This window comes from Acomys russatus, chromosome 22 (assembly GCF_903995435.1).
Source record: "Acomys russatus chromosome 22, mAcoRus1.1, whole genome shotgun sequence".
Taxonomy (NCBI): domain Eukaryota; kingdom Metazoa; phylum Chordata; class Mammalia; order Rodentia; family Muridae; genus Acomys; species Acomys russatus.
In genome coordinates, this window is record NC_067158.1 from 51,502,302 (window position 1) to 51,529,099 (window position 26,798).

The 26,798-nt window shown below is 37.4% G+C and overlaps 1 long non-coding RNA gene and 1 pseudogene across 2 annotated transcripts in view; one reads left to right on the plus strand and one right to left on the minus strand.

Annotated features, from left to right (window-relative positions):
- LOC127205671 (uncharacterized) overlaps positions 1–26,798 on the minus strand; it is a 362,893-nt gene that overhangs the window by 193,199 nt on the left and 142,896 nt on the right. The gene's annotated exons all lie outside the window — the stretch shown is intronic.
- On the plus strand, positions 23,647–23,745 carry LOC127206090 (uncharacterized; annotated as a pseudogene).

Sequence of the window (26,798 nt, forward strand, 5' to 3'; positions counted from 1 at the left end):
GGGCATAAGAGCACTTGTACCTTTTGTCCAGGACCCAGATTTACTTCCTAACAACTACATGGTGGTTCACAGTCATCCATAACTCCATTTTCAGAAGATGCAACACCTTCTTCTGAGTTATGTAGGCCCCAGACGTACACATATTTACATTCAAGTAAACTCTTATACACATAAAAAAAGAGTAACTAGATCAGAAAAAATAGGAAGATGTACTTTTATTTTTTTGTACATGCTCACATGTGTGTATGTATGTGTGTGTGAGTGTGTGTGTGTGTGTGTGTGTGTGTGTGTGTGTGTGTACTCACATATGAGTAGAAGTTTCCATAGATGCCAAAGTCATTAGGACTCCCTGAAGCTGCAGATCCAGACAGATGTGAGCCATCTGACTTCAATGCTGGGGTTTGAACCCTGGTCTTCTGCAAGAATAGCACACACTATCACTGAGCCATCTCCTCAACCTACATGAATGATGTTAGCTTTATGTTATACATCTACAGTGTGATGTGCACAGTTATCAGAATAAGACACAGTTTCCTCTGATCTAATTTTCAATGTACTTTAATTTGAAATAGTATATTTACTTTTTAAAAGCTCTCAGGTTCTATCCTGCTCAGGTTCCTTTTATCGAAATTCTGTGCTAAGCCTCTTAAGATCAGTGAGTGTAGTGGTGGCATAATAGAGTAAAAATCATAGGCACAAATAAAAATGAAAGATTTTTTATGCTGGTTCTTCCTTGATTAACTCCGTGATTAGAGATAATAATGAAATATTATTTTCTTATCGAAACTAATGGGAACTACTTGAACTAAACACCACGAAGAATCTCCTAATTAAGATGAGTCTTTCTCTTCTAGGTATTTGTGCTTGGATATCTGGTGTGGATCCTTTCATCTTACAGACATACTTGCAGACTAATTAATTTTGTAGTATCTTTTAAAAGAGGCCTTTGGCCATGTAATGACAAGGACAAATTTGCCTTCCACCGTGTTTCTCAGACACCATGATATTGATGACTGCATTAGCAAATGCAGCTTGGCAACAGGATGTCTGGAATCAATGCCAGAGGTGACTCATGAGGCCTGACAGCCTTTCCAGAGGCAATCCTCTTGCAAGGTGCAGCATTTCTGCCTTCCTTCTGAATACTGATACACAGAATGCTTGAGAACAGGGGTGGGGGAGAGAAGCAAGGAAAGGGAGCTAATAAACTCTACAATCCCAAGAGAGCAATTCATTTGAATAGGAGTGAAACTTCTAGAAACTTTCCCACATTAGAAATTTTTTCCCTTAACTTTCAAACCAAAATTTCCTTTGATATGTGACCAAAAAATTATGTTTCCTGGGAAAGTTTAGATTTCTTTAGCATATTAACTTTCTCGTTCTCACTTGCAGTTTCCAATTTCAGGATTTTTTTTAGATGTAATACCTGGCATCGGTTTAGATGTCATGTGATGTGACCTGCTGGGCTTGACCAGGGCCATTTGTGTGAGCATGGTATAAAGCTGTCCTCTATAGCATGCATGACTCATTCAACAGTGGCTACATTCCTGTAAACAAGCTCCTCTTCTCCAGAAGTACCCAACTACCATAGGCCTCCCTGAACAGGACAGGGAATGCAATGCCTGCACCAAAAGTATAACAAACTGTTTGCTGGCTTAGTCTTTTATGGTCCTTATGCAGTTCACCACAGCTATTGTGAGTTTATGCATATTTTAGACATGCCATGCCTACCAGACAGTGCTTCATAGCCTTCCTATTTGTTCATCTTTTACATTTTTTTCCTTAATCCATTTGGAGACAATATGGGTACCTTGTCTAAGGTGGAGGACTCAAGTTAAAGAAGTTCAAAAATAAAAAGATGGTTGTAGCTTAGAGTTTCCCTTAGCTTTGGGTGTGTGCTGAGACATCACGGCAGAGACATGGCAGAGGATGTCTGCTCACTTTATCTTACAGTAATCTCTCCCTCAAGAACATGCTCCAATAACATTATTTCATCCCTGTTAGTCCAGCAGGTCCCAGTGACACCATAGGCTGGAAACATGCCTTTAGAACATGCCCCTTAGGGGAATGATTAAAATCCAAATAATAAGAAATTGATACTATTATATTTCATTGATTCTAAGATATTTGCGTTACATATTTTAAAATATTGGAAGTACTCATGTATTTTTTAATTGATATAATGTGATAGTAAATTGTTTTCCCCCTCTTCTTGTTTTCTTTCATCTTCATGGAATATCCAATAACGGAATCTCACAATCAATTTCAACTTTGAATTAATTATGTTTCCTGTAGAGAAGGCAAACTCAGCAGTGATAGTCTGAGTTGCTCCTGTCAGCATAGCAGAACAGGTGGCCTGAGTTAGGAGATACTAGATAACAACTATTACATTAGCAATTTAATTTTTAAAATATTTGAAGATTCTCATACATAAGTACTATATTGACATCCTTTCCATCCCTTTCTCATTTTAACCCCTCCTATGCCTTCACAGGTCTTCCTTTTCCATAATAATAATTATTATATATGTATATAACCTACTGAATTTATTTAGGTTTCTTTTGCATACACATGAATTTAGTGACCAGTGAGGACTGGATAACCTATTAAGAGGCTCTTCCCTGGAGAAGACTGATTCTTCCTCTCCCAGAAGCCACTGGCTGCTCAACATCAAGGGGGTCTTGGGAAATGTCACATAGCCATGTTGACATCTTGACTAGGATTGTCATTATGCAGGTCTTGTTTAGATAAACTATATCATCAAAATATTATTGACATATCAGCCCTGTCATGGCTCAAAGGTATTGTCAGCAGACTTCCTGATTTTCTGGGTCTTACCATCATCTTCACCACTCTTCCTTGATGATCACTGAGCTTCACTGGAGAGGTTGCATTGTAAATCCATTGATTGGGGCTGGGCATCCTGAGTCACTTATTATCTATATTTTGACTATTTGTGGTTCTTTGTAATTGTCTTCTTTGATGAAGAGTAAGAGTTACATTTACTTATGGGTATAAATATAAGTATTTTAAATATAGTTATAACTGTTTAGGAAAATGGCAGTATTATGTACTTCTCTAGCCTCTGTGATCTCTCCAGCTGCAGCTAATGTGTCAGGTCTACAATACCAGGTCTGGACTCCCTACAATTAAGTGGGTTTTAATTTAATTAGATATCTTTTGGTTATCTCCCAAAATAATAAGGGTACTATTACATCATTGGAAAAAGATTATAACGCTTCCCATTGCTGTGGTTCATACGTTTTTTTGAGTGGGTCTGACTATTTATTGCTTTTCTTCTTTGGCACCTTCCCATATTATGATAATTAAATATCCTTAAACTGATAAAATACATAACGACAATGTGATACATAAACACAGTAGGGTGATATTTAGCTATAAGAAAAATGAAATTTAAGCTAAATGGACAGAATTTGAGATAAACCATACCTAGAAAGACAAACTTCTCATTTTCTATTTTATTTGTGGATCCTAGGTCAGATTCTTTAGAGTTGAGTATGTAACCTGATGTAACGGCCAGGAAATGAAAAAATAATATGGAGGGAGAAAGAAAGGAAGAAGTGTTAAATAATTCTAGGATGCTCAAAATAGAAGAGAATTGTGTTTTTATTTTCTCACTTATTTACGTTACACACACACACACACACACACACACACACACACACACACACCCCAATTTGAGATATTGCCATTGTCCTTGGTTGGTTCAAGAATTTGAAGTTAAGATTCTATTGCGGAAGTTGCCACACACTTCAGACAGGTCTTAGAGGAATCTAATTGGAATTGATCAAGTAACCTTTAATAAATGATTCCCAGACACTCTACTCTTAGCAATGTAGTCTGAAAAGCAATCTTGGTATTTGCAAGGCTCTAACTTTAAATACAGTATTATTTGGCAACCCACTGAACTATTTTAATCTGTAGTGTCCAAGAGTCCACAGTTATGATTCATAGCCACCAAACTGTCAAAAACTAGACTGAATATAGAAACATCTTTTTTTGTGTATGTACAAGTATATATAGCAGACTTGTTCATTTCTCTGCCCATAACTCCCTGGTGTTAAGTCCAGTATGCATCTGATTGTTTACTTGAACAACTGCACATATATATCCTGAATCTGGGTAGAAATATTCCTCAGGAATTGAAGACCCTAGAAACAGCCCTTGGTGAATGATAGAAGGGACATTAGCAGATAAATTAAGGCTTGAACTCTGATAACCTACAGTGAGAGATGTCTTGATTATGAATCACTCTGGCCTTCTTTCTTTTACCTCCTTTATTTTCACACTTCCCTGCCTTTGTTTTAGGGAATCATCTCCAAATAAACTATTGGCACATGACTCCTGGAAATATATACTAATGTTATTATATGTGCATGAACATACAGTTTTTCCTGAGGAAATGCTTAATTTCATCAAATGTTTTTGTTTAAGAACAACTGTCTTATGGATATATTTTTCCACCCAGTGTTTGATAAAACAGATTTAATTCTGCAAAGAACACTGGGACGAGAGTTGGCACAGCTGGCAGTCTACTTGCTTCTTGCATATTTCCTTGGGGACCTAGAATCACAACTGACCTTTGGCTAAGCCTTAGGAATCTGGGCCTCAGCAGACTTTTTTAATGTTGATAATTGATGATTCTGTTCAGTACACCAGCAATAATACATCATTGCAAATGGCCACTCCAGGACTCTTTTGTACAAATATCAAAATTGATGATATGCAGCTGGTTTTATTGCTGGGGTCCTATCTGACTGACATGGCGGACAGCACTAGGAAGCCTGTATTTGACTTCTCTAACCCTCGTGCAGTTCCTCTCTCCTTTCTGTTCTTGTTCTAAACAGTCTTCATCCAATCTGCCTCAGTTATGACCATGACCTTCAATTGTGAGTCCTTCAGGTAAGTGACCTGATACTTTTGAGATTTACAAACAAAGCACCAAGTAAATGTTGACAAAATGTAGAAGGCAGAACTTCCACATCTCAGACACGCTTGGCATGGCGTGTGACATTTTTATAGTTGGAGTTGAGGAAAGCCATCTGAAAGGGTTGTCATTAATACAAGGCTATTGTGTAGTCTTGCCCAAAGAGAGCCTGTAGGAGACTCCCATATGCATACAGATCCTTCCGACGTCACAAACCCAAAATAGGGTTTACACTTAGGTAAACAGAAAAGAAAGACTCCCATTTTTAGTACTCAGTTTCTAAAATTATTTTGGGTCTCCTTGGTTGACATTTTCAAGATGTCCTTTATTGAGAGACAAGTGGAGATCCACAACAAGTCATTCCTGATGTTCCAGGCTCTGAGGTGAGAGTCTGAAACACAGACATTTCTGTTTTTGTATGGAGGGTAGGGTTTCAGCACGTTTGAATGGTAATATATAAAGAATAGCACAGGCTGTTTAAAAATAGGGTGCGCTAAGCCAGGGCCTGTCTTGTGGCAGAACTCAAAGTCAGGGAAGCTACCTGCCCAAGAAATCATGACATTTAACAGATTTTTTTTCTTGACTTTCAGGGACTTTAAAGTAACTGTCTATGTGTTATATAAATGAGAGAAATTAGACCCCGTGTCCTAGTTTAAAAGAGTGATCCTGTCACACTACATCTCTGTGTAGAATCACTTTGAAGGATGCTGTCTTTCTCTAGGGCTTACTTAAGATGTAAAGTAGAGATTCATGATTTTAAGATCATATCTTATCTTCAAGTTAGTGTTTGCCACGGGAGCTACAGAAAATACTTTCCTTCAGGAAAAAAGTAATCCCTGAACGTAAGTGGCTTAAGTAGTAACTGTTCCTTTTCCACCAGCAAAAAGAATTCCCTGAGACCTTAAAGCATTCTTCTGGGAAAAATCAAATTCTTACATTCTGTATGCTACACTGGCACTGGTAAACACAAAAACAATAACAAAATTGACTGCTCTAGAAGAAGAACAGATTCATGCAAGATATGCCGTTAGTTGGAAATGTGCTGTTGCTTGGCCACATCCATCTGTGCAGGGCTGAGTCTCCTGTTTGTATTTGTGTAAGGTTGTATGTGATTCTAAGTATGAGAGGTTTAACTAATATCAAAACACACATTTTCCTTATTCATCACAAACTGTTCATAATGTGTTGCTATTAGTCAATTCAGCTGCATTTAATATGCGTGTAAGTAAGGGCATTAGTTTAGGTACCATGGAAGTAATTTATTGGCCGCTAGGACTTTGTGTTTAAAATGTCACTGAACTGACACTAGTTGGACCTCTGGTTGACTTAGGAACATCAGAACAGGTAACATTTCAAAATTCATGTATATAAGGTTTATTACTAGTTATAAATGAAATTTACATTTATAACAAAATGTATATACAAAATACACAAAATAACATGCCTCCCTACGATTATCAGACAATCTCTGTACCCCACCCCAGTTCATATTCTATTTGACCTGTAGAGTGTGAGTTCACCCCCAACGCTCCCTACTATATTGGATAATGTCTGCACCCCTTCAGATCATTTCAGAACAGCTATTAAGACAATCAAACCACACCGTTTAACAACCCACTTCTCTTAGGAATTAACTGGTGAATTGCTGCTCCATTTAACATCATGTCTTCCTTGTTTACCCACAATGCTGCTTATGAACGTTTTCTCTCTCTCTCTCTCTCTCTCTCTCTCTCTCTCTCTCTCTCTCTCTCTCTCTCTCTCTTTTTATGTCATTACATTTTAAATAAAAAAATATATATATATATATATATATATATATATATATATATATATATATATATATATATGGGATTGACAGCGTCAAATTAAAGATTGATAGTGAGTTTAACTGACCGACTGTCAAATTTTTGTCATATAAATAATTTATTTAGACTATATCTCAATTGTTATGCCACCACTCGTATCTTCCTCTTTCATCCTAGTCTCCTCCCCTAGGTCTGTGACAGAAGGGGACAATGTCCCTCACTATAAGATCACAGCCTATCTGGTCTCTTCTTGGTAGTCTGCTTACTCTTCCTCTGAGTGTCACCAGATATCCCCACCAAGGGGAAGTGGTCAAATAGGGGGCACCAGAGTTCATGTCCAAGTCAGTCCCTGCTCTTTACACAATTGTGGAGAAGGTGGTGTCCATTGCCTAGGTCTGGATAAGGGTTCTAGGTTTGCGGCATGTGTTGTTCTTTGTCAGTACAGTAGTTTGAGCTGACCCACCTAACTTAATGGTCTTCTTGTAGGTTTCTAGGACTCTTGGAATCCCTCTGTTTCCCCATTCTTCCTTACCTCTCTCGCCTAGAGTCCCAATAGGAAGTCCCAGTATCTATCCCAATCTCCAGCTAAGTGAAGACTTTCAGGGGACATCTCTGTTCAGCTAGTGTCCAATTATAAGTGAGTATATACCATGTGTATCTTTCTGGGTCTGAGTTAACTCACTCAGGATGATCATTTCTAGTTCCATCCACTTGCTTGAAAATTTCAGGATTTCCTTGTTTTTAATAGCTGAATAGTATTCCATAGTGTAAATGTACCACAGTTTCTTTATCCATTCTTTGACTGAGGGACATCTAGGTTGTTTCAGGTCCTGGCTATTATGAATAACTATGAACATGGTTGAGCCTATGTCCTTGCTGTGTGGTGCATATTCTTTTGAGTATATTTTAGTAGTGGAATTGCTGGGTGTTGAGGTAGCTCTATTCCTAGTTTTCTAAGAAAGTAAAAAATGCTAAATAATTAAAAATCAGTAAATTCTGTCCTATGAATTTAAGTCAAATATTAAAGTTAGGCAGGTATTCTATACTACAGATAATATTACATGGAGTGTTTGTGGTAGATAACACAGCTCTGAGCTAAAAGAGAATAAGAAATAGTCGATTTTCAATGAAGCATGAGTGACTGACCCGGGAGCATAGACTTGGACTGCCCCGAATGACATATTTCACCATAGAAAGTGATTACCTGAATTTTTATTAATTATAGAGAAGAAGGAAGTTTTAAAGTACACTTCCTGTGCACTTCCAAGACACACAGGAGAGTCACTGAAAATAAAACAAACATCTGCTCTGGGTTTCAGATGCTTCTTGAGGAAATACTTAACATTTGGACTGGTGGAACATAATGGTTTGGTAAGAAGACACTGCAAATCACAGGGCACTAAATCAAGGCAGAAGTGACAAATGGACAAGCCAACAGCCCAAGAAATTCAGCTTTGGATTTGCAATGGAACTGACTGCAAGCATGAATCTCTAAATAGCTTTGTAGAATCTTTCACAGAGGTACAATTAGTCTGCAGTTTTGTTTTTAATTCTAGGTGATTCCATTTATACAGACCTGGCATAATGTCTAACTTCTCTTTTTACTTTAGGACATGAATTGATGTGTGCAAATTTGAGAGAAGAATTTAGGCAAGCTTGACTTGCCATTGACTTTTTTTTTTTTTTTTTTTTTTTTTTTTTTTTTTTGGAGAAATCAGAATGATGAGAGTCCTCTCTCTGGTCTTGCAAATCATGCAGAAAGTTTATTGGAAAGTCCTTCAGCATCCTAGTGCTACCTGCCTGGAGCTGAGTTTTCCTCACATGGGGTGAAGAATTGGCATGCTCACGAAACACTTACCTTCCAATAAAACTTACCCACATCATGTTGATAATTTGGTATCAGTCTTTCTGTACCCGTTTTAGGTTTATTTTTTTATTTGTTTTAAGCTCAGGGATAAAGGAGGGAACTATCATTAAATCTCTTAAATCTTTTATTTGTTTGCTATGTGCCTTAAAAGTATAATCACCTGTAATTTCATCTCACCAAACAAAACCTGCAGAAAGCAAAGTTTCTTATATGAACTGAATAGCTGTAGTCAATGGATCCTAGCCCACCTCAGTATATGAGAGTTTGAGGCTTTTAATTAGGGAGGGTCACTGCTTTCTCTAGTATCTTTGTCCAAGTGAGAGAGATGGAAGGGACTCTGCTAATTCAAATACAGGACATTTGATTTCTTGCAAAAGCAACATAATGAGCCCTCACCAAACATGATCCTCCAAGACATAAAAGGAATGTTAACCTTTCAACTCAGAAATGTGGGATGATGTTCATTTAGTTGGACAAGCTGCTACAGTTTGACCTTCAGCAATCCAGATGACTTTGCAGACAAGGTTGAGTCTCAAATTGGTTTTATAACTAAATAGAAAAATATATTTGTTCTTCTGTAGCGTTTTTTTTTTGTTTTTTTTTTTTGGTAAGTTGGGGAAGAAGAATTTAAAAGTTGAAATCTACATTCTGCTTCAAAGGAAGGAAACATCCAGAATACCTTAAAATTCATATGTAGAATTATTTGCAGATTAAAATTAATATGTGAGTTAATAGCTGGGAAACATAAAGAGTTCATTTGGTTTTTGTTTGATCACTTGACAGCCTGACACCGGCCTTCTCCCTCCTCTCTTCCCAGTCCCACTGCCATGCTCCACCCCCACCCTTCATAAGTAAACTCTCATGAAGTCACAACAGAAATACCTGGCCATCTAATGAAAAACTGAGGAAAACCTTGATACTTCTCTTAAATTTATATATAAAATGTTACCATAGACACAAAAAGATGTTATATATCGTTGTCAGTGAAAAAAGGTGGAATTAAAGCCTTAGTGAGAAATCTATTCATACCCACAAAAGCACACAGCTGCACCCAGAAACAAACAAACAAACAAACAAACAAAAAAGCAAACAAACCCCAAACAAAGTTAATACCAAGAGTAGATGAAATGTGGAGACTATTGCTAGGAATGTAAAATGAGTCTTCCAAATTAAAATAGTTATTATCACATGAATTAGCAACATGGCTTGTTAGATAGCCAAGAAAATTGAAGGCCAGGCCTTGATAAGACACTTACACTAACACGGCATCATTACTCAAAATAGCCACAAGGCAGAAGCAACCCAAATGCCCACAGGAGACGACCATATAGAGGAAAATGTAATGTAGTAACACAGTGTAACACTAGTCAGATACAAAGCCAGAAAAGTATAGATGAAACTTCATGCCATAATTCATGCAAAATACATAACAAGAACAAAACTGAGTTTGACAGAGAAGACAGGAGCAATGCCCAGGTATTCCTCTTTTCTTCTCTTTTTGGGGAAGTCTGAAGTGTTAAGCAGCTTCCGTCTGTTCTGCAAATATAGTTGGTGCAAATTTCTTCATGTATGGTATCTAATATGCTCAAAGCCATAACAACAGGAGGCAAGATCAATGGATACTCACGACTGGGGATAGAGGAAAAGAGACAGCTTGCTATTAAATTTACATATAGATTTGTATTTACAAACACAACTTAGGGAAAAATCTGTCTCAAAACCCATGATATATTTAATGTTATTGAATTTTACTCTTAATATGGCTGTGGGGATAAATTATTTTAAGCACAATAAAAAATGTGCTATAATCCATGCAGACCATGAAGTGCTAATATAGAGGTTCTCAATATACAATGCTAGCAAAAGGCCTAGGCTGCCTCCTTGTATCCAGCCGTTCTCTCCATTATTTGACCTGCATGCCCTAAGCTCCCCCTAGGTTCTTGTACTATGTATACTGTTGGGAGCTAGCTCACACTTAATTTTCTAATCAAATCAAGAATTTACCCAAGTCCCCAAACAAATGTTTTCAGATGTTATCCACAGAAGGATACTGAATTTTTTCAATGTATTCACTTAAAAAATTAAAGACATTTATCTCTAAAATTGTCATTTGGGGAGGTTGAGGTTGAGGAACTATCATGAAATTCATAATAAACCTTAAGATGGACTGGCATTAGCTACTCTAGGGCAATAGCAGACTCAAGCCTTTTCATGAAAACAGGATGACACATGGCTTAGCAGCATGCTCTGTATTAAAAGATGCTACAGCTGAAGTCTTGTTTTAAACAGAAATAGTGAGTAAATTAAAGTATTAAAGAATAGTAAGTAATTTATAAGTCAAAGAATAAAAACCCATAGCAGATAGTGAGCTTCTCTAGAATTCTGTGATATCTTGCTGCCAAAAAGCACCAGGCACAATAGGTTTAAGCTGCCTGATATCAGTAAGAAAAAGAGTTGTTATAGTAGTTTGAGCAGAACCCCTGGTGCCCCATGTTGGACCACTTTCCTGCGGTGGGGAGTCCTCGTGGCACTCAGAGAAAGGATAAGCAGGCTATGGGGATGAGACTTGATAGGTTGTGATCATATGGCAGGGAAAGTGGTTCCCTTCTGTCACAGACCTAGGGGAGGGGAATAGGATGAAAGAGGGAGGGAGGGAAGAATGAGAAGATGTAAGTGGGGATAACAATTAAGATGTAATCTGAATAAATTAATTAAATAAAAATTAAAAATTAAAAAAGCAAAAAGAAGCAGAGTTGCGCTCAGAACTTCCTGCACGTGGGCCTTGTTCATTACTGTCCATTCCTGCCAGGGTTAATGCTGGACCAGAAACACCAGACAGAGACATAGTGTACTCCAAAACTGACCTAATAACTCCAAATATCAGATAAATTTCACAGGAATGGGGAAGAATTCTAAAATATGTGTGGAATCACAAAACACTGAGAAATTAAACCTTTGTCATCATCAGGAACAAAATTAATCCTTACATCAGTTGATCTCAAAATATACTTCAAAATGATGTCAACCAAAATAGCATGATACTGATGAAACAGACGCATAGACCAGCAGAGAGAGCCCAGAAACAAGTCAGTGAATTCACGGTGAAATAAATGTCTATGAAAGTGACAGTAAGACAACAAAGAATAGACTGTCTCTTCAAAAACAACAATGGTGAAAAGATTGAATATCTACAAGCAGAAGAATGAATCGCACCCCTCTTTCCACATCGTTGCCCAAAATGAACTAAAAGTTGATTAAGTAGTAAAACTATAAAACTTGTAGAGAAAAATCTGAGAACGGATGTACGATATTGTTTGGGGGCAATGTTTTAGTGGATATCATACCACAATACAGGCAACAGAAGCAAAAAACAAACAAACAAAAAAAAACCAAAAACCCAGAAACATGGAATAATGACAACTGCAAATCTCTTGTCTTCAACAGAAATAACTGTATATTCCCCAGATATAAAAAAGAATAAGAAAATTCAAACTATTTATTGTTGTAGGATTTCCCCTAAGTGTGCTTCTTTCTCCTGGTGGAATGCTCCTGTGGACCTGCAACATCAATTGAATCCCAGCGAAACCTCATTAAAGGAAAAAGCCGTCCTGACGTTTGTAAAAGTGCAAGGAAGAATTTGCTGAGGACTATCCTGGAAGAGTCAAGACCATTGAGAGAGAGAGAGAGAGAGAGAGAGAGAGAGAGAGAGAGAGAGAGAGAGACAGGGAGAGGGAGAGGGAGAGGGAGAGGGAGAGGGAGAGAGAGGGAGAGGGAGAGGGAGAGGGAGGGAGAGGGAGAGGGAGAGAGAGAGAGAGAGAGAGAGAGAGAGAGAGAGAGAGAGAGAGAGAGAGAGAGATATCAAGCTGAACTCAAAATACAACAATGACAAAGTGACAAATGGGTGATTTAACAGCCAGTGAATGACAGGGAAAGCCAGGGGATTAAAAAGTTACCAAGAGACAATATGAAAGATACTGATTTCTTGTTACGCTAGCTTGGGATTCTTGCTGGGAACAGGTTAAGGTGCTCAGAGCATAGGAATAAATCAGAGGAATTTGATCAGATATTACATCTTGAGTGATGACAACTTCAACTGTTGTACTTTAGGCTCAGCATGTAGCATAGCTTTGAATATATCACCCTATGGAGCAGTCAGCAATGGCAGTTGCACTTAGAAATGTGGGGACTGACCATGAACAGTGTAGATGGTAAGTGTCTTCAGTTACTATGCATTCAGGTGTACATAAGAAGATCTATACATTTTGGGCAAAGAAAAAGCAAGTACAAACTTTTCTAGGTGTAATTGTGCTCTACCACAGACTTGTTACATAGATTATGGTGACATTTATACTGTCACAGGGATACACTTAGCTCCACACTTATCATGTTATATATAGTTCATCCAGGTTTTGTGTAACAATCTACCTCAGTTTTAAAAACTGATTTTATAACAACTAGTAATATCTTCAAACATATGGAAAAAGGAAATCTTAGAAGTTTTCAGAGAAAAAATGTTACTTACAAAATGAAATAATAATCTGATTAGCACCATAACTTTCTTTTTTAAAGAAGATTTATTTACTTATTATTTATACAGTATTCTGCCTGCCCTCCAGAAGAGATGTCAGATCTTATTACAGATAGTTATCAGCCACTATGTGGTTGATGGGAATTGAACTCAGGACCTTTGAAAGAACAGCCTGTGCTCTTAACCTCAGACCCATCTCTCCAGCCCCAGCACTAGAATTTTCAACAGATACCTTGGAGGCAAGATGATAACTAAATGACATGTTCATAGAATTGGAATAAAATGGTTTGTATCTAGATATCATAGGAGGCATAACTATCATTTAAATGTGATGGATCAAGACAAATAATAGGATCATGGATTTTTATAGGTGTGAAAGTTTTCTGCTTAGTGATATAATGCAGAAAACAAAACACTAAACATGTGTAAAACACCATTGACGAGAGTAAGAATGAGCTGCAAAGTAAAACACAAGTGTTGGATAAGATATAGCACCATCCAGTATACCAAATACCATGTTTAGAGATGGGATTTCCTTAGAGATTTATTTCTATGCGTTGGGGAAAGAGTAATGGGAAAGCTCTACATTTTCTGTTCAGTTTTGCTGTGACTTTAAAACTATTATAAACAGCCTATTATAAAAAGATGTTAAGAGAGAAGAATGGATCAAAAACTCAAGCGACACCACATGCTGGCGAGGATGTGGAGAGAGAGGAACACTCCCTCATTGCTGGTGGGAATGCAAACTAGTACAGCCACTTTGGAAATCTATCTGGTGCTATCTCAGAAAAATGGGAATAGGGCTTCCTCAAGACCCAGCTATTCCACTCCTTGGAATATACCCAGAAGATGCTCCAGCACACAATAAGAAAATTTGCTCAACCATGTTCATAACAGCCTTATTCATAATAGCCAGAACATGGAAACAGCCTAAGTGTCCCTCAGTAGAAGAATAGATAAAGAAACTGTGGTACATTTATACTATGGGATACTACTCAGCTATTAAAAACAAGGAATTCCCGAAATTTGTGGATAAATGGATTGAGCTAGAAATGATCATAATGAGTGAGTTAACCCAGAAGCAGAAAGAATCAAATGGTATATACTCACTTATATCTGCATACTAGCCCAAGGGGCATGTCCCACGAAAGCCTTCACTTACCAGGAAACTGGGACGGAGGGAAGGCATCCTATTGGGACTCTAAATGAGAGACGCATGGGAGAATAGCAAAATAAAAGGATACAGAGGTTCCTAGAAATCTACAAGTAGAACAATATGATAGGCAGATTTGGGCCCAGGGGTCCCGCTCAAACTAAGGCACCAGCCAAGGACAATACAGGAGGTAAACTTTAAACCCCTTCCCAGATCTAGCCAATGGTCAGAATATTCTCCACAGTTGAGTGGAGAGTGTGATATGACTTTCTCACATACTCTGGTGCCTCACATTTGACCATGTCCCCTGGAGGGGGAGACCTGGTGGCACTCAGAGGAAGGACAGCAGGTAGCCAAGAAGAGACTTGATACCCTATGAGAATATATAGGGGGAGGTAATCCCCCTCAGGAACAGTCATAGGGGAGGGGAATAATGGGAAAATGGGGGGGGGGAGGGAGGAATGGGAGGATACAAGGGATGGGATAAACATTGAGATGTAACAAGTATAAATTAATAAAAATTAAAAAAAAAAAGATGTTAAGAGAGAAGAATGGTGCTTTTGTATTTAAGAGAGATAATATTTCTTGCTTCTTTACTCCAACAAAAATTGAAGTTGGTAGTTGCTGACAAGTGTTTAACATACCTTTCCTTCTAGTAAATAGTCTTCACTTCTTACTGAGGCCCGTGGTGCCTGACCTCATCCAAGCTAATTGATGTATAGTTGCTACATTGAAAAGTTAAATAAGCTCTACCAATAAAATGCTTACCGACCTTTTTTTTTTTTCTTTTCCATACTGACTGCTGCACCTGGTCCAGGTACATGAAGATTCCATGACAGTTGTGCAGGTGAGGATATGGCTCAAACAGGATTTTACTGTTGTTAACTCCTACAGACCACTGCTCCCATTATCACATTTATTATTATTATTTTCAAAAGAAAATCATTTTATTGTGATGAATGCATAAAAATAAACGCCACAGAACTAGATTAAGGAAGTCACTCAAACACTTGTCCTACCTACTTTAGTGAACTGCTATGCAGTTAGAATAGCCACTCTGGAGTGATGGAGTTTCACTTGGGACTTCAGCTTTATGATCTATTACATTCCAAAGAAAGCCTCTACACAGATTTCAGAGAGACAAAACTACTGCATGTGGTAACATTTATATATGGGCACATGTCGTTACATATGTCCAAACTTAGAGAACACAAGCCCTGAGTGATCCTGATATGAATTACATTGTGTCATAATGACAATGACAGGCCACTGTAGGTTGGACCTTTGGGACAAATCAGTCACTTTAGTAGGGGGATGTTGACAGTGAGAAGGGCTCAGAAGTGGTTAGTAGACTGTCTGTGCTTTGTGGTAATTTTTTCTGTGAACCCCACAAGCATGAGGACCTGAATTAGATTCTCAGATTCCATGTTTAACAACAACAACCCAACAACAACACGGCTTGGTGGTGCTTACTTATAATCCCAATGCTGGGAAGTAAAGATAAGTAGACTCCTTGGATTTGGTAGGCTAACAATTTTAGCCAAGTTGGTGAGTTCCAGATGTAGTAAGAGGCCTGTCTCCAAAACTACAGTGAAAACAATTTAAAGAAATTAACTGCTATTGACTGCTCTCCTGAATACATACACATACACATGCACGCATGCACACACACACACACACATACACACACAGAGAGAGAGAGAGAGAGAGAGAGAGAGAGAGAGAGAGAGAGAGAGAGAGAGAGAGAGAGTTGTGTGCACACACACAAAGACATGTATGATATTCATCAAAGAAGAGTAATGTAGAAGAATCTGGTAAGATGTTGGAAATATAGCTTAGGTGATAGGATATTTGCCTAGTATGCAACAAGGTCCTCCAGTTTGATCCCTAGAACCACATAAACCATTGGGCATGGCACACACTTGTAATCACGGTTTTGGGGAAGATAGAAGCTGAAGATCAGAAGTTCAAGGCTATCCCTAAATACATAGTAAACTAAAAGTAAGCCAGGACACATAATTATGAGTATAGGTATATAACTGTAGGTAGGCATGTCATCTCTTGAAGAACCAGTGACTTACATCTTTCTCGCTTACAAGTATTTGGTTCTTGAGCAAGTTTTGACACTGCTGGTCTCCATTTAAGTTGTATCTTGAATAGAAATACTTCCAGTAATTCTGTAACTGTTCTAATAGATTATCATCTTTGACTTACAAAATCTATAGTCTCCATACCAAGTGCTTTAGGTTTTTTTTTTTTTTTTTTTTTTTTTTTTTTTTTTTTTTTTTTTTTTTTTTTTGTGGTTTACCAGAGTATAAATGAGCTCATAGTTTAAGATGAAAATCAAGTTTCCAGAATCTGGAAGATTATTGGAGTTTCAAGGATTTAAAATGCTCGGGTAAAGAATTTCTAAAACTGCCTCCAAAGAGAGAGTATAAGGAGAGACCCTAAGATAGCAGACATAAAATATTCAAGACTGTGTCAGCAGTGACCATATCAAGCTTCCTGAGCATTGTACCAGCAACGCAGCCATTCGATCTGAGTATGGAAAGCAGAATTTTGACATTTGAGTCAGATTCCCCTACGTTTTTATACATCATTGGAGAAGAATGAAGAGAAATTTCAATTTGAAGGAAGCTGTGGCAGCTGAGAAATGCTTCTCTATTTGGGTTTGTCACAAATCCATTTGTAACCAAATGCACAGATACCTTCCCGTAATGAATCATAGACACTCAAAATTATATACCTGCTGGGTAAGCAACCCTTGATTACCTAAGCACCAGTGTGGAAAGTATCACTCCACCTATTGTGCTAATCATAAGCTGATCTATGGTAAGAGTCACTCCAGGGCAGGAATTTGGTGTCATGGTGATGAGGAAGAAAAGGGCTCGGAGGAAGCGCTGCGTCTCTTTGCAGAAAATGTCTTTGTAAATAACACAAAATACCAAAGTGCAAGAGAGTCTCTGACTCTTGATAGGGTTCCTGATGCATTTAAAGTTCAGGTGCAAAGGGAGAACTAAGAAGTCTTTCTAGACTGGAGCTCTCAAATGTCAAACATTTTGCACCCTGCTCCCAGCATGGGGGTAAAAATGGTTGTTTTTTGTTTTGTTTTGTTTTGTTTTCTGTGTCTGTAGGCATGTTTGCTTATCTCAGAGGGATAACTGGTTTCCATAGGTAGAATACAAGGGTGCTGATAAAAACACTGCACAATCCCAGACAGTCCCTCACAATGAAGTGTTATCCAGCCCTGAGCAGTATCCATTTGGTGAGTTATGTCCTAGACCAATGCCTCCACATAAGGGAAGATAAGTTTAAGGCCTAGCCACCCAGAGCAGATCCATGTCTCAAAGGCACAACAGATTCATTTATGATAACCAAACAATCAAACAGCAGGGAAGATGTGGGTCTTTAAGAAGTGCTATAAAGCACTGTATCACCCAGCTGCTCATTAATCTTGTAAGGATGCCAAACCTCATTGCTTCTCATTTGTGGGAACAAATGGCAAGAAAAACCAGTGCTCTGGTTTCAGATTTCAGGAAAGAGAAGAACTTTTGAGCTTTACAAACTACATTTCCCACAAGAAACAGAACTCTAGAGGAAGGCGCCTTATTCTAGGATAAAAATAAAACTCATATGAGCCTTGGAGAACTTGAATCACCCACTCTTTGGCACCTAAAATTTCACTTGGCCTAACAGCATCTGTAGTGTGTTTTTTAAATGCTAGTCAGATTTCATTGTTCTCGTGCTTAAAAATCACAGTGGCATCTCTTTGAATTCCCAGAAAAAGCTCCTACTTTTCTCAGTGCCTGGCAAGCGCTTACTAGATCTGGTTCTTCTAGCCTCCTTAACTTGCCTTCTGCCTTTTGTCTCTCTCTAAGGACTTTCAATCAATTCTTCCCTCTAAAGGAAACATGACTCCTTCAAGAAATGTTGTGGTGTTTTTTCTTTCTCTCACTCATTCAGACTGTGATAAAAAGTCCCATTTTCAGAAGAAAGGGTTATGCTGCTTAAATTTATCCGTGAAGATGGAGAAAGAGCTCAGAAGCCAGGAGTGCTTACTGATCTTACAGAGAACCTGAGCTCAGTTCCTGGTATGTTTTTGGTAGCTCACAACCTCCTGTACCTCCAGTTTCAGGGGATCTAATGCGCTCTTCTGGTCTGCTTGTGGCACACAGAAACTCATGTAAGCACATGTACATACACATAAATATATAGATAGATGATAGATAGATAGATAGATAGATAGATAGATAGATAGATAGATAGAGATAGATAAAGAGATAGATGATAGATACATAGATACATAGACGATAGATCTTTAAAGTCACCCATATGATTACTTGTCACAGTCATTAATTTCCTTCCTAATACTGAGAATATTTAGTCACTATTAAGATAGTCATGTTTCCCTTTTGTTGGAATATAACTTCCAGAAAGGCATGACTGCTTCCTTCTTGTTCCGAAATTCAAAGTATCTAGAGCAGCCTATGATGCTTGGCATAACTCAGAACCATGAAATGAATGGAAGAAACTTAAATATGGAAATATCAGAAATTGATAGTTGAGCAAAGAGGTCTGAAGAAATTCATTTCCAAAAACAAAAATAAAAATTAAGGATGTCTCTATCAAGATGCACATTTAGTCCATTAGGAAACTCTACTATAACCCAGGCATTAATTAGTTTTATAAAGAGTTTATAAAGGGTTGTAGAAATAGCTCAGTTGGCAAAATGTTGGACTTGCAATCAAGAAGACCTGAGTTTGGCTCTCAGTAAATATACTAATTACAGTGGCATGGTGACATTCATGAATTTGTGAGGTCCTTGCAGAGGAGGCAGAAGCAGGAGATCACTGGGGCTTCCTAGCCAACCAAATAGTCTATTTGACAAAATCTAGGACAATGAAAAAATAAACTGAGTGTGGAAGCCTGAGGAACAACTGAAATGTTCTCTGATCATACACATTCATGTGTACCTGTGCACATATATGTAACTGCACACATGAACATACACACACACACATTCATACATACAATCAATCTTTCTGCCACATTCAATGATCTTATTGCTTACATTTCTCTTTAGTAAACTGAGTTAACACAAATATTTATGACATAAGATTATTAGTATTGAATTTGGTATTAAGTACAAGCATCTATGCTAAACTATTATACCTAGAGTCAATAATTATATAATTATTAGTTGATGATTTATGTTAATGGCCTATCATTTGATATAATTTAATTGCCATCAATAAAAATATAAACAAGAAAAAATAAAATATTTGAGGAATCTCAGTGGAATTTTGTGGGCATATTTGGTTTAAGTCAGGATACTATGAAAATGAGAGTGTGGCCTGTCACAGCAGGAGAGACAAGTGAGTTTCTGGGGCTTGGAAAAGGAAGAGGCAGGTTTAAGCACAAAAGCCATCTCCCCAGGGACTGTTGCCTGTAAATGAAGAAAAGTCAGGCGAATGGCTTGGGCTGGTTGTCAGTGGAAACGTATAGAAGATGCTGAACCTGAAAAACATTCCACCAAAGACAAGAGAATAACGGAAAGCTGAGCTAGCTCTATTTTGTCACACATACACACACACACACACACACACACACACACACACACACACACACACCACACACACACAGGCACACATACACACATACACACACACTTTAGAAGAAAGTTCAGAAGAAAGATGTAAAAGAGTTTGCAAATGTTTAAAATGCAAAATATCTCTGTTATGTCTAGTCTTTATCTGAGGTTTTCAATTTACTGACAGACTGGGGTGTTAAGATTGCTTGTCTTCTCTCTGAATCTTATTTCCCCTTCTCCCTTTTCTCTTTTCTCCATCCCTTTCTATTTCTAGGACCTTTTTCATTTCTTGTCTCTGACATTTTCAGTACAACATGTTCTCAGATGGTTTCCATGGGGAGTTACTAAAGTGAAAGCCACACTCCTTTTCCAGAAGCACTTCTAACATGAGTTTCATGGCTGAGTGTGATTAAAATAATTAAACTTCATTTTCGTGAAAATAGCCATGGGACTGTAAGCAGCTTGCACCGTGTTGTAAACAACTCAAGAATAATAGCACTCTGGGCTTGCTCTGCACACCTTGTGCTGAGGATAAGGTCTAGCATGTTCACAGTGTCTGATAAAAGATTATGTTAACATCAAATGAATAACAGTATTGGGTCACTTTCAAAACATAGGCATGTTTTACATAAAGATATGGTTTGTATGTCAAAAGAATTTATTGGCTATACTTGCACACACATGAAATTGAGTAAAACACAAGATAAAATCAAGAAAAATGGTAAACATCATGAAGGCATACAGCATAACAGCAAACAGATTTTAATAAATATAAACAGTACACTTTATAAGATGCACAGTAGGAAAGTACCTAAGCCAGTATGTCGTTTCAAATAGGAACGGCCTTCAAAGACACATGTGTTTGAACTCTTGGCTCCTAGGGAGTAGCGCTATTAGGAGGTGTGGTCTAGTAAGTGTGGCCTTGTTGGAGAAAGTGTGTGACTGTGGAGGTAGGCTTTAAGGTCTTAGGCTCAAGCCACGCCCGGCATGATACACAGTTGCTTCCGCTGCCTGCGGATCACGGACATGTTCTCCAACTCCTTCTTTACAAACAGGTCGACCTACATGGCTGCCATGCTTTTCACCATGACAATAAGGGACCAAGCCTCTGAAACTATAAGCCAGCCTGTTTCCTTCATGAGAGTTCCTGTGGTCATAGTGTCTCTTCACAGCAATAGAAACTGTAACTAATACAGCTGTTGTTATTTATTATTATTATTATTATTATCATCATTATTATTATTTATCATATATCAATAAGCATATTTATACACGCTATGTTTTTTATAAGACTGGTAATATACTACAGTTTGTGTACACTAACAACACCACAAACACAGGACTAGCCTGCTAGGCTGCCAACAGGATGATGTTACCAGGTGACAGAAATTATTCATTTGCATTATGGAATTAGAGAACTGCTGCACATATGTGGATTTTCAGCGTCAAATATATATTTTATAACTGTAGTATCTACAAAATCTCAAAGAAATAATCTCAGGAAGAGCAACTGTAGATATGACAAAAATAACAGTAAGTGTATGCACTGGGAAATTTCATAAGGAATGTTCCGAAAGGCACTTAAAATAGGAGGTGAAGTCCTAAAGGAAAGTGCTTGCAGTCCACACCAATCATGGGAGAGAAGTAAGGTAGTGAAGGGCAGAGTACAAGATTTTCAGTTGCTTTGCAGTTTGCATAAGACAGAAGCATCCTGCAACCCAGAATTTCACTCTAATTGGTTACCTTGGTGACAGTACTACACCTATTCAGGCAGGGAGGAAGGAGAATGTTTTCTTCAACTTTGCTCACAAGAGTGAAAACAACTTTAAAAAATACCTTAATGACTCTAGAAAAATGAAATGCGGTTGATTAGCACAGCGTAGTATTTGACACCAGTTAAAGTGAGGATCCTGTATGTACCTGTCAGCGTGAGGAAATTCTAAAATAAACTCAGTGAGCCAGTTCAATTCTAAAAGGTGCAGAGAGCGAATCTATTTGTGCAAAACAACACACAACTAAAGGTCAGTTTTACATGTTAATGAACCTTTAATTTGAGGAAGTTTTATTTTCACAGATAATTTACAAGATATTTTCTTCTGAGTAATATGTAATTCAAGGCTAATCATAAATGCCTTAGTTTTAAAATGAGAAAGAGAAGTTAGAGAAAAGTACTAATGATGAATATGTTTGATTAGGACAGTATATACATTTACTGCTTTTATTGAGCAAAGAGGGAAGTGAGCCACTGAGATGATAGACATGTGCTACCTCTGTTAAGCAGGTCAGTCTCTCCCTGCTTACTAATTGTTGCTGATCTCCAGTTGTGGTAATAACCTCAGATGGAAATCATTTTTTCTCTGAATCTGCATAGTTTGGATATAAGTCCAACAACACTGATATATTTAGTAATGTAGCAAAATGAGTGATGCCACATATCAAGAATTACATACAGATTTACTCTGTCCATACTACACTTAAAATATGCCTCCTCTCTGTATTTTCTATGCATGTGTGTATGTATATAGACATGTTTGTGTGTGCATGTACTTGTGTGTGTGCATGTACTTGTGTGTGTGCATGGGAATGTTGTGGGGATAACTTCAAGTGTCACTTTCAAGAAGTACAGTCACTTCTTGGGGTGAGTTATCTGTTGGCTTGGAGCTGACCAGTGAAGTTGGACTGGTTGACCAGCAAGTCCCAGCACTCTTCCTATTTCCACATCTCCAGAGATGGGATTACAGATCCATGTCAAATGACTATTTGTGCACTGAATATGGGGGTTGAACTCAGGTCACAATACTTGCAAGACAAGCACTTTACTGACTAAGCTATCACCCAAGCTTTTATTCTTTGCCTTTGATTTTGTTTTTGTAGTTGTATATTTTTCTTAATAAGTGATCGCCAGGACATGCAAACAGAGCTTATTTATATTCCTCCTAGAAACATGATACACAGCAGAAGTACAAAAATTTTGATATGTGAGTTTCTAGTCAGAGGGAAAGGACATATAAGGTGCTGGGGACCCTAGCTGAATATGTCACATTTCATTTCCTATTTTACAAAAGATTTGATGCACATATGGTAAAATTTTAACATCTGTTGAATCTTATTGATATTACATAAATATTTGGATTATTTTTGTAGTTTTCTATATACTCCACATTTCATATAATTTAAAAATAATGCTATTCATAGGAAATATGAAACTTACTTGTAGTAAAGTTTAAATAAAAATTTATAATTAAATGGTCATAGTTTGCTTGAGTCATTTGTCCTAACATCTTAAGCTTCCAAAAGTGAGCCAGGTAATAAGCTAAGTTCTAAAAGCATTTCTTATTTTTATATTTTTCTTGATTATAAATATCCTATTTCTGTCTGTATTATTTATGTTTTGATGAATAAAATATTCTCTTGTGAATTTTAGATTAAATGAGCTATACAGTCTATCCATCAATCACCCAGCCAATATCTACTGAGGTCATATTATATGCTAAAGTGGTAAAAAGCCATGGCAGAAAATTTCATGGAGCTTACAATGAATTGGAGAAAACGGTCGAGAAAGAATCCAGAACACAGTGAATATTAAGTGTACACTGTAAGATATATTCCACAGAAGAGAGTAAGTGCTAGGGATCCTCATCAAATTGGGGATAGCATTTCATATATGTATGTTGCACAAAGTGACAATTAGTGGTCATATTAGGTGACAAGGACTCTATGATAAAAAGCATGGGCTAATGATTGGCTTGCTTCAATAGCAGGTATATGACCAGGTATTCATTAGAACAATACAGAGAAGATTATCATAGACCATGTGCAAGAATGACACACAAGATCATGAAATTCAATATTTAAAAGAACCCATGAAGAGCAAGGTGTTGAGGATGCTAGGAAAGCTAAGAAAACTCACCAGGCTTCCTAGAGGAGATAAATGGCTGATTCAAGAGTCAGCATCCAAGCAATGACTGTGAGATCAGCATTTTGGTGGGACTTGCTAAATTGATGGATTGAATTTCTAATCAAATATCCATCTGTAACTGTAAACTATAAAGCTTTAAAAATAATTGACCAGTATTAAAAAATATAGGTCAAATTAATATAAATATTTGAACCTGGAAGAAATTTCAGTATAAATATCATTATAAAAATTATAAAATCAATTATCTAATTGTATCATGAAGTTTAAGAGGAAGATATATATTAATTAGTGCTTATTTAAGATGCTATTAAAATATTAATCACTGTGGTTTAAATACAATTATTAATCAGAAAAATGATACATATATTAAAGTAAGTGAACTGGTCTTATGTGTATAAAAATAGAAAAACTCAGAAGAATAATATTGATTGAAAGAGTTAGTTGTAAAATATATGATTTATATAATATAAAATAGTTTACATAATATATACAAATACAAATCATTTGAATTTGTGCACATAATGTGCACATACACCCACCCAACATAACGCAGTGTCTGTTTGTGATGGTAGATAAAAGGAAGCAAAATGGAAGAGTCTGACAGCGAGTCACTGCTTTTATTTTAACAACGAAGATGAAGAAGGAGGTGCTTGAAGCTAGGACTTAGTGGTTTAACCAATATACAGGCTTGAGTTCCACCCAAGAAGTAAGGAGTCAGCATTGAGTTTCCATAGACAACCTCTTGATTCCCAGCCATCACATCTATTATGGAAATGTCTTCTAACTGCACTGTTGGAAACCCCAAAGAGTCCCTGGACATCTTTGACAGTAGTTCACTGCAGCAGTTGCAGTAGGTGGCTTGCCTCGTTTCCATTTTCCAGTCTATTTGGACTCCATCCTATTTCTAGAACCTTCACTGGATGCTGGTAGTTTAGATGTAAGTTCCTCAAGCTGCATAACACTTGCTGATACAGAAGCAAGCTCAGAGGACTGAGACTCTGTGAACTGAGACCCTCTATCTAAGCACTTTATTTTATTTCTCTCTTGGAAAGACCAGGGATGTCATTTTCCTATTGTGCAGCTGCAGAAGCCAGTAACAAGATGACCAGGGACAGTAGCAGGCCTATTATTTAGGAAGATGCATACATTATTTCCAAACTCAAAGGTCTGCAGTAAGACCAGATGGATTCAAGAAAGAAGAGGAACAACTGGTCAGTACTGGCTTGTGGCCAAGCTACATAGTATCTGGGAAATAAACAGATTGGTTTCCAGACTCATTAGGAAATTCCATTTGGAACCTCAGAAGCTGCTCATGGTGATAAGAAACCTCAAAATTGTTTTCTTTTTAAAATCTATAATAAACCGAATTTATATAATTAACCACATAGGCTTTCATTAGTTTGACTTACACACTAAAATTTCATTGTTCAGGGGTCTTAATTTCAGGCTCATTTACTGTGTCATTTCATTTTCGCTTTTATCTCTTTGCAACATTCCTGAGAGCAAGAGAACATCACTGCATACTTGTCATTAAATAATGTTAGCTAATACTTCAAAGTCACCTCATGCAAAAGAAAGCTAAATGAAAATCACCTCCTTCAAGGTCTTGCATCGAGGGATGGCTGAGGGAACACTGGCAATATGCATTTTAGAAAGCTGTTATAGAATCAAGAAATTCTTCATCCCACAGTGAATAGTAATAAGAAAATACATGCTCCTGTACCAGAAGCCCTAGAAGAACAGGAACTATGTTTTCCTCTGTTCCTATAAAGAAACAAGTCTAGACCTCTGGGATACAGTCACAAAAGGTAGACTAAAATTTTCACTATTCCCTGTAGCTATATACCTTAATGTATGATTTTGTAAAGGTCTTTCATTATGAGTGTAATCTTTACAAAGATGTCATCAGTATGAGGTTTGAAACATACTTTAACAACTCAGCTTGCTTAATTTTGCATCCGTGTCTTGCTTGGGGGAATGTTTCAGGGCTATACTACAAAGGAGTCAAAGGTATGTTGAGTAGTGCTGGCTCACTGAAGTCATCGCTGCCAAGGCCATCACAGGTTAGCTAGCAACCAGGCGATTACCTTCTTACCTCTAAGAACTGGGACATCATAGTCGAACAATTTAGATGCCCTGATCTGATATAGACATGACTGAGTCCATTCTACTTTAACTAAAATGTGCAGCCACAGGAACTAAATATACCACCAACTTTTCTGTTTTATACACTCATGACAGCAGACACCTACTCATGGTTTAGTGCATTCTGCTTGAAAACCTTAACAAATGGTGCCAGCCAACATTAAAATAGTGTGTGTGGGGGGCAACTTATTTCAAAACTATTCTATCATTGGATTTGCCATGGTACCCTTTAAAAAATAAACAGCACTCTATTCTAATTAACTTACAAATAAAAACATCACAGAGTTAGTTTAAGGAAGTGACTTAGACTCTTTCTTAGTCTCAAAGACTGTACACTTTAGTGAGTGAGCTTCCACACAATTATAAAGATGACCACACTTTAAATATACTAATTTTGGGGAAACATCTCTATTTGCTGCTGTAATTGCAATTAATTTTAGGTGCATTTATAAACAGTAACTCTAAGAACAAAACTAAAGGAAAGGGAAATTCACATTTTTAACAAGGATTTTACCCCCATAGTATTTGTGCCATTATTGTACCCATGGGCATACCTTGAAGGCAGGTTGTTATTGTAGCTTTCAGGTTTCATGGATAGGTGAGATTAATAATCATTTTTCACCTCTGATAATGTGATTAGGACCTTCCACCACTATATGAATGATAGTCTGTAAACATGAAGCTTCCAACTGAGTGCCAACTTGAGTTCTCCATGTTCTATAAGTATGTAAGTCTTTAGAAATAAGGTGTTACTATCAGATACACCAATAGCATTGGCAATAGCCACAATACTTGGGATGTCTATGGAACCACTTTGGCCAACAACTTGAACTCACAGAAACTTTG